This window comes from Gossypium arboreum, chromosome 7 (genome assembly GCF_025698485.1).
Source record: "Gossypium arboreum isolate Shixiya-1 chromosome 7, ASM2569848v2, whole genome shotgun sequence".
NCBI classification, from domain to species: domain Eukaryota; kingdom Viridiplantae; phylum Streptophyta; class Magnoliopsida; order Malvales; family Malvaceae; genus Gossypium; species Gossypium arboreum.
The window spans coordinates 84,780,928-84,789,355 of record NC_069076.1 but is presented as its reverse complement, the minus strand read 5'-3'; the positions used below and the strand labels follow the sequence as shown (position 1 = coordinate 84,789,355).

General features: G+C 29.4%; 1 long non-coding RNA gene across 1 annotated transcript; it reads right to left on the bottom strand.

The window, feature by feature from the left end:
• Positions 1-3,963: 3,963 nt before the first annotated feature.
• Positions 3,964-5,070, bottom strand: LOC108482132 (uncharacterized). Its single transcript, XR_008285899.1, has 3 exons — positions 4,877-5,070; positions 4,701-4,751; positions 3,964-4,274 (listed from the first exon to the last, which is right to left on the bottom strand). It is a non-coding gene; the product is annotated as an uncharacterized LOC108482132 (long non-coding RNA).
• Positions 5,071-8,428: the final 3,358 nt, after the last annotated feature.

Here is an 8,428-nt window from a genome sequence, read left to right as displayed (position 1 = left end):
AAAACTATGCAAGGGCTCGGAACAAATGCTCGTCTACCTGAACATCAAGCAAGTAAGGTACGTCTCCGTAATTACCGTAGAATAAATGTTTGGTCTCGTTGTCCCACTGATCCCAAATCTCCTTAAGCTCTTGGAGATTATTCTGCGTGACACTGATGCGAGTGTAATCTGGCAGCTCCGACACGTATCCAACAGCTACACTATCTCCCTTTTCTAGTTGAGTTTGCTCAGACCATCTATGGACATTGGCGTTGCCCTCCACTCTATGAAGAAGTCCGTTCTCCATAATAAAACTCTCTATCTTAGAAACTGATCGTGAATCGATACCTTTGGAATACAAAATGACATGCAAACAAAAGAAAAAGAAAAGTCAGTACCACGTGATATCAATAAATCTCAATAGTAACTTATAAGGTAATATCTAAAGTTCTTACAGTTTTCTATATGAGGCCAATTCTAAAGTTTGAGGTACCCGAACCAGCAGATTCCTTGATTCTCACCCATTATAGGCTCATTTGAAATGAGTTCAGTTCGAGGGAATACATTTCCCTATGGCTACACGGAGATGAAAATCTCACGAAATCATAGGTACGGATGTATCCCGAAAGTGATCCACTATCCTGCACGGAGGCGAAAACCTCACGAAGGCGTAGCTTCTCACTCCCACTTAAGGGTGTGACCACAACGATCATGCAAATGCAATGCGTATCAGAATATAGCAACACATGCAATAATACAAACACATGCAATGCAAAGAGGATTAAATTTTAAAATTTTTTAAATTTCTGACATTAAAACAAGATATAATCAATTACACGGCTTGACTCTCTTATTATTCCCCAGTGGAGTCACCAAGCTATCGAGACCATTTTTAAATTGAGTTTTTGAAAATGGGAATCAACTTTAAAAACGAAAACGGGAGTCGCCACCAATCTTTTTAAGTGTGATTGGATCACCTTTAAAACATTTTGTATTAAAATCATTAGTTTTGGTCTACGAAATAAAAAGAACGGGTTCGGGAGTCGGTTACGTACAAGGAAGGATTAGCACCCTCGTATCGCCCAATAATTGGTACCTAATTAATTATCAAATGTCTTTAAGGTCGGAAATTTAAAAAATTTTAAGATGTAATCCTCTTTAAAATACTTTGATTCTTTGAAAATTTGGGTCCACTCGTATCAAAGTATTGACACTAAGTTAACCTTTTTTAGAAATTCCCATCTTGAAATGACAAAATGCTACATCCAATAAGTTAGGACATATCGCTTTGCTGTTCCAAGACAGTCGTTTATATTTTGAAAGTCTTTAAAACTTAGAAGGTTACTTGATTATTCGAACTCAACGAGAAAAGTTGCAACCTAATAAGTTAGGGCACTACTTTTTTGAAATTTCCAAACACCAAGCATTGCCTTTATATTTTTTAAAAACTTTGGAGTTTTTTTTTAAAATGATGCATAAAGAATCATATTATTATTATGGAATAGAATATTACAATTATAAATGAACAAAACATACATGTAAAAGATACATTGGCAATAATACAAGAAAAATCATTCACTAAATACATGCATATAAGAATAATATATAACAAATCTTAACAACGTGCATACAAAGATATGTATAGCATGTATTGAGAATGAATAAACAAAATATATAAACATACAAAGTAATAATTAAATAATGCATGATATATAAATAAGCAAAAATTAAATAATGTATGACATACAAATAAAAACAATACCAATGTACATGTTTACAAAATATAACATATAATAAGAATTATAAAAATAACATTTAACACACCCATGATACCTACAATATAATATATAATAGAACTAATAAAAATAAAATTAATAATTGTTAACAAAATATACACATAATTAAATGTGATATTAATAATTCTAAAATATAAGATGTAGTATATAATAACAAAAATAGAATAATAATTATGCATAGGAAATATATTAGTTTAAAAGAATATAAAAATAGAGTAAATAAAAGAATATAAAATATCATTTTAAAATAAAATAATACATAAAAATAAATAATATATATAAAAATTAATATGTATATAATATGAGTTAAAATATAATTTAATTTACAAATTTAAAAATTTAAATAATATAGTGAATAATATAAACATAAATAACATATGATATACATAACATATATATAAAATGAAAATATATAAATGTTATATAATAAAATATGCTTTAAATTTATAGGAAATAGGAAATGTGATAGATATAATACAAAATAATGAAAGTAATATGTAAAAACAATATATATAAATAATTAATAAATATACATAATATAAGTGAAAATATAATAATAATAATAAAATAATGTATAATAAATAATAATATTATAAAATATAAAATGTAAAACATAAAAATTAAAATTAAAGATAAAAAAATAACAATATAAAATATATATATATATATATATATATATATAAATGTGTAGGATTAGATTTGAAATTTATTAAGATTACAGGGTGAATTTTGAAAAAAAAATAAAACTCAATTGAGGTTCTAATTAAAACACCTGTGAAACAAAAAGGACTTATTGGGAAAAATTCCCTATTCACAAAACGACTGCGTTCTATCTCCTGCATTTAAATGGACTAAAGGATCGAATTGAAACCAGAACCTTCCTTCTGGGCTGAATTTTAAAAATAAGAAAATGTTTAAGGATTTAATTACAAGAATCCAAAATGCGGAAGGGTCTGAATAGAAAATATCCCTTTTAATAGAAACACGCAGATCCTTCCCCGGGTCGGGTCACTCGCGTGCGGGTCAACCTTTAAACGGTACCGTTTTAGGGCTATTAAAATTAGCTCTAAACGGCGTCATTCAGAAGGGTATAAAAGTCGATTTTTAGAACAAAAAAATTCATTCCTTCATTTTTCTCTAAAAAAATCCTTTCTTTCTCTTTGGCCAAGCGAATTCTGGCCATTCTCCAATGGTAACTCCATCGCACGCGCCACCGTACACGCCATAGTTCGCGGTGGTTCGAAGGCCAAAAGTCCTCATTTTCCAGGCGTTTCACTGGTAGTACTTTTCTTCCTTATTTTGAAAAATATTTTTTGCATATTACAACTAAAAAAATGAACTGTTTCTCCTTTTAGTTTTCGAACTGCTTTTGAATCGTTTGTTGTATTAAAAATACATGTATGTATATAATAAAAAAGAAAGAAAATAATAGAGAATAAAAATAGTAAAACCTTTGAATCTGCTGTTTTCGTATTAAACCTCTATATTTTTTATTGCTGCTCTGTGTGTATTTTTCAGAACGTCCGTACTTTTTAAAAGTGAAAAGAAAGGCTTTATAGCCTTGGTCCCTTACATATTCGGGGAAAGAAATCTAAGATTTCTTTCTATTTTGTGTCTTATGTATCTTTGACTGATGTGCTGTGATTTTCTTGCCATTTTCTACTCTGCTTTTTCGTGTATCTACTGTTTGTTTCCTTTTCTTGCAGGTAATCGAGCGAGGGATCCGGCAATGACCTTGCTGCGCGCTGATCATGGAGGTCGAATTACGGTGCTGATAGAGGGTTACTGAAACGTCATAAGAGACAAGCAGACGTGTCCGTTGAAATTGCTTCTGGAAGCTTCTGTTTGCGGCGTGAGGAAAAAGGCAAAAACCCTAGGGTTTCCTGCCTTGGTATAACAAGCTGGGCTAATTGGGCTTTTTAAATTTGGGCTAGCTAGTTTAGTTGGGTCACGAATGTTTGTGGGTCTGCTGGGTAGTTTAGGCCTAGGTTTGCTGTATTTGGGCTACGGGACTGCTTTGGGTTTTGGGTAGCAACAGTGGGCCAATGTAAATGGACTATTATATTAACTGTTTAAAAACAATTATTTATTTATTTATTTATTTTCAATTTCAAATCCCGGGTAAATTTTGGTTACTACAATGGCATTTAAAAAATTTTCTGTAGTCAACCAATTTTGCCCGGGCTCATTTAATTTATTTAAATAAACCCAAATAAATTAAAATATCTATGATCATGTTTAAATTTTACATCATCAGGCCCAAAATAATAAAAAGTAGCCTAAATACATTATTTAATCCAATTAAACAAATACCCCAAAACCCTTTACATGAAATTAAAGCCCAATCCTAATAAACCTAAAGTCTAGCCCAAATCTGAAAGAGCCCAGCAGAAAAGTGAATTTCAGCAGCAGCTCCTGGAATATACTAGAAGTGCACCAGAGAGACGATTTCTCACAACTTTCACGAGGGATTTTCTCCGTACAGTCGTTGCATCATACCTGCAAAAGAATATACGAGAAAGAGCAAGAGAATGTACAGCCAGATGACAGAGGGAAAATGTATTTTTTATTTTTCATTTTTTCTGTAAATTCAGGCTATAAAAAGCCTCATTTTGTACTCCAAAGATTACACACAGAGAATACTGGACGCATACTACACAAGAAAAAAGTTTTGAAAGGTGATTTTCCAGATTTTTTTTTCCTCTCTTCATTTCTCTTTTAATTAGTTTGAGGATTAGGCGCTAAGAGGAGCTCTCGATACTGATGATAGCCCAAACATCACAGACATGCGTAGATGTGGGTGAGGATCGAGCAACACTAAAATTTTGTTTAAATCCTTGGAGTTTATTTCATTTTTTTGAAATAATATCATAAGATTCGTTTTTTTTTAAAAAAAAAAGAAAGAGTGAAAGGAAGCAATATTACCGGATTTCTAAAATTGGGATCTCCGTTGATAAAATCCGATCATCATCCGCACTATTAGCCATCAAACTGATGAAGGTTAGTGACTGCGCGATGAAAGGAGCCTTCACGGAATAGGATTTTTTTTTTTATCTAAATTTTGGAAAGAAAGTAAAGAAGGAGAAGAGAAAGATACTTACTAAATCTTTTTTAAAAAACTTGTTCAACTGCCTTCAACGAGGAGAGTGGGTGCTCTTTACATGCAGATAGTCACCAAAACAATGGTGATTCGAATGCTAAAAAGAAACCTTAAAAAATTAGTTCCCAGGCTGTGATTTTCGACTGCAAAAAGGGGCTGTTTTTTGGGGATGATGCAGAAAAAAAATGGTTTAAATGCCTTAATTTTTTTGAAACGGCGCCGTGTAAAACAAAAAGGGGGGAAGGGTCCGCGCATTCGCCCAATTGGAGACCCGACTCCATCCAGATGCGCCAAGGATGGAATATTTACGCAGCAGGCCCTTTCTCTTTGCGCTGCATCAGGATCTGCTCTCCTTTGCGCCTAAATTGCTTTATTCTCTATTTTTAAATTGTTCATCAAATTTGTATGTTTTGGCATTTTAATCCCTGTCTTCATGCAATGTTTTAAGATTAGGAATAATTTCAAACATGATCCCAGTGAAATCAAGTGTGTCATATATGAGTCCTTATTTCATTATTAATAGTTTATCTATGTATGCCAATTGTCCTTCTTAGTTTATTTTGATTGCTATTAAGTAATTTGCTAAATTTATGTTATAATTTTAAATTTGATTTCATTTGGCTATACCTGTTGAATTACTTTGTTGATATATTTATTCTTTTTCTTTCTTGTCATTTATATTATTTGTAATGTACATGTTAATTGTGTTATTTGTATTTTTGGTTATTTATTTGTTGTAATTTGTGGTACTTGAATTTCCATATGGTTGTACATTATTTTATGTAATGTTTTTATGTGCTGTTATACATGTATATACTTCATAATAATTGGTTTTATTCCATGAACATTATCAACATTAAATTATTATACATATATTTAACTATTTTTGTCCACATGATATATATGTATTTGTTTTCTAAAATAAAATCACATGTTATATACATTAATTAAATTTTAACTATACATATACAAAATTATTAGTATATATAAGTTAAATACATTTTTAAACATTGGTATTTTTATACATATAGTTTTTAAATTTATTCACATATATTTCTTATTCAAAAGGAAAATCTCACATATTTTGTATCATTTAAATTATTAATAAACATATATTTTGTATTTATATTTAATTTGCATCTATTATTAAGGCTTTGATATTTTTATATATATAGATTTTAATAAACTTGTAATTAATTGTATTTTTTATTTATGTATATAATTTATAATAAAATGAAGTTAACCTTATAATTCATATTTTAATTAAAGGATATTTTGACATATAATTATTTCTAACGTTTTTTACATGTATATGTTATATATTGAATTATTCTTACTATGGTACATGTTATTATTTTCATATAACTTTATGTAAATATTTTTCTATGTATATACATCTTCTTTTAAAATTTATGTGTATAATATTTTTAAGAATCCATTTAAATCATATAATTTATTGTATTTCATATTATCCTTATGTTTTTTATATATATATATTTTACTTATATAACCTATATATTTACTTCATTTTTTATTAGTTTTATTTTTTATTAATACAAAGGTTTCATAAATTGACTTTGTATATTATTTTATATCATATATTGTTATTCCTTCATATTTAATATATTATTTAAATTATCTTGTGAATTCTCAATTTTTAAATAAATTTATGTTTTAAATATTTTGTGCATGATTTGATTTTAACTTTGAAATTTGAAATTTATAATAATTATTTCAATAAACGTATATCCCAAGTTTTATGCAAATGTGTCAACTTAGATATATTATATGACCATTAATTCTTCATTTTGTTTCATACATATTTTTGTACATCATTTTATTTTATGTTATGATCATGTATATTATTTTTATTCTTATTCATTATCCATGCTGAAAGAATTTTTATTATATTATACCTAGAATGATTGTTAGACATATTAAGCAAAGTTTATTGTATTTCAGTACATTATTTCATATTTATTATTTTTATAATGCATTAAATATTCCATTAATTTTAAATGAATAAACATGTTTTTAAGCAAATTTCTAAATTTCAATTATTTAAAGTTTTTGAAATAAGGCAATATCTAATATTTGGGGAATTCGAAAAAATTGTGCTCAATCGTACTGGGTATGACTTTTCCGACGAACCAAATATTTAGATAACCTTTTATACTTTTAATGTATAAGTTTTTTTAAAAAATTCGAAAATCGATCGTATCTTAAAGGTATAAGGGATCGTATCCAATCGTCCTGGGTATGAAACTGCATATCTTCGAAACGAGAAATTTTTGACAGCTAATTTGAGCTATTAAATTTTTTTTTATATACTTCGAAAAATATTTTTTGATCTAAGGACAACATCAAATCAATTTGGTACCAGTTTTTGGGCGTAATGAGGGTGCTAACCCTTCCTCATCCGTAACCGACTCCCGAACCCGTTTTTCTTTATTTCTTCTAAACCAAATTTATTTTTCATTGAATAAAGCGTTTTAATAGGTGGTCTAATCACATCTAAATCAAGAGATTGGTGGCGACTCCACACTCGGTTTTAAAAGTCAATTCCCATTATTTTTTAAAATAAAAAGGATTTACATGAATTTTTATTAAAGCACCTAGAGATTCTTCATTTTAAAGATTTTGAAGTCTCATTTGTTCTCAAAGAAGATTTATTAGAACTTCACTAACAAAAGTTGAGATTGAATCACTTGTATTTCTAAAAGAAATATAAACCCAATTATCTAGAAAGTGATTGTTTTGATAAAATTTTGGTAGATGCATCTACAAGATAATCACATGTGAGTTATCAACTCACAACATCCCAAGTGCGAGATTACTTGTTTAATATTTTACTTAAGAACAAAACTTTTAAATTATACAATCGAGACAATTATTGTTAATGTTGGTGAGTTTATTTCTTAAACTTTTAATGATTATTGTTACTCATAATTCATGCATTTTAGACCCTTATCATTTTACTGTTCTTTGTTCTTCAAGTGGAAAATCATGTTTGAGCTTTGTTTATAAATTTAGTTTTATTATTAATTACATTTTTATTTTTCTCGTATTTGCTTTGATTAGTTATAAAGGATTACTTTGGCATCCTTGTGACTTTAATTAGGTAAATACGAGCTTTGAATGCAATGTCGAGAATTGTTGAGAGCGAAATGAACGAATATAAGGAGACCTGAACGGAAATGAATAAGCTGCTGCCCAGTCGCGCCCCATCCTAGCCTTGGTGCCCTAGCTTTCAAACCAGCTACTCCGTAGCCACGTGACTATGCCCCCGATGCAGTAAGCTCGGGCGGCCCTGCGCCATGTCGTTGAGCCGCGGTGCCAACTATCGCCACGTGGAATTTATTTGTTTTGACTCCAGACTCAAGGCTATTTTGTCTTTTTAAATATAGTGCTTAAACTTGTATTGTAGCCCTGATTTATGTTAGATAAACCTTATAAATAGGATCTTTTGGAGGATTAGAAAACTTTTTAGCTATATTGAATATCGGGCATCTTGCGAACTGATTTTTTTGGCGTTTTCTTATTCCATGGATTG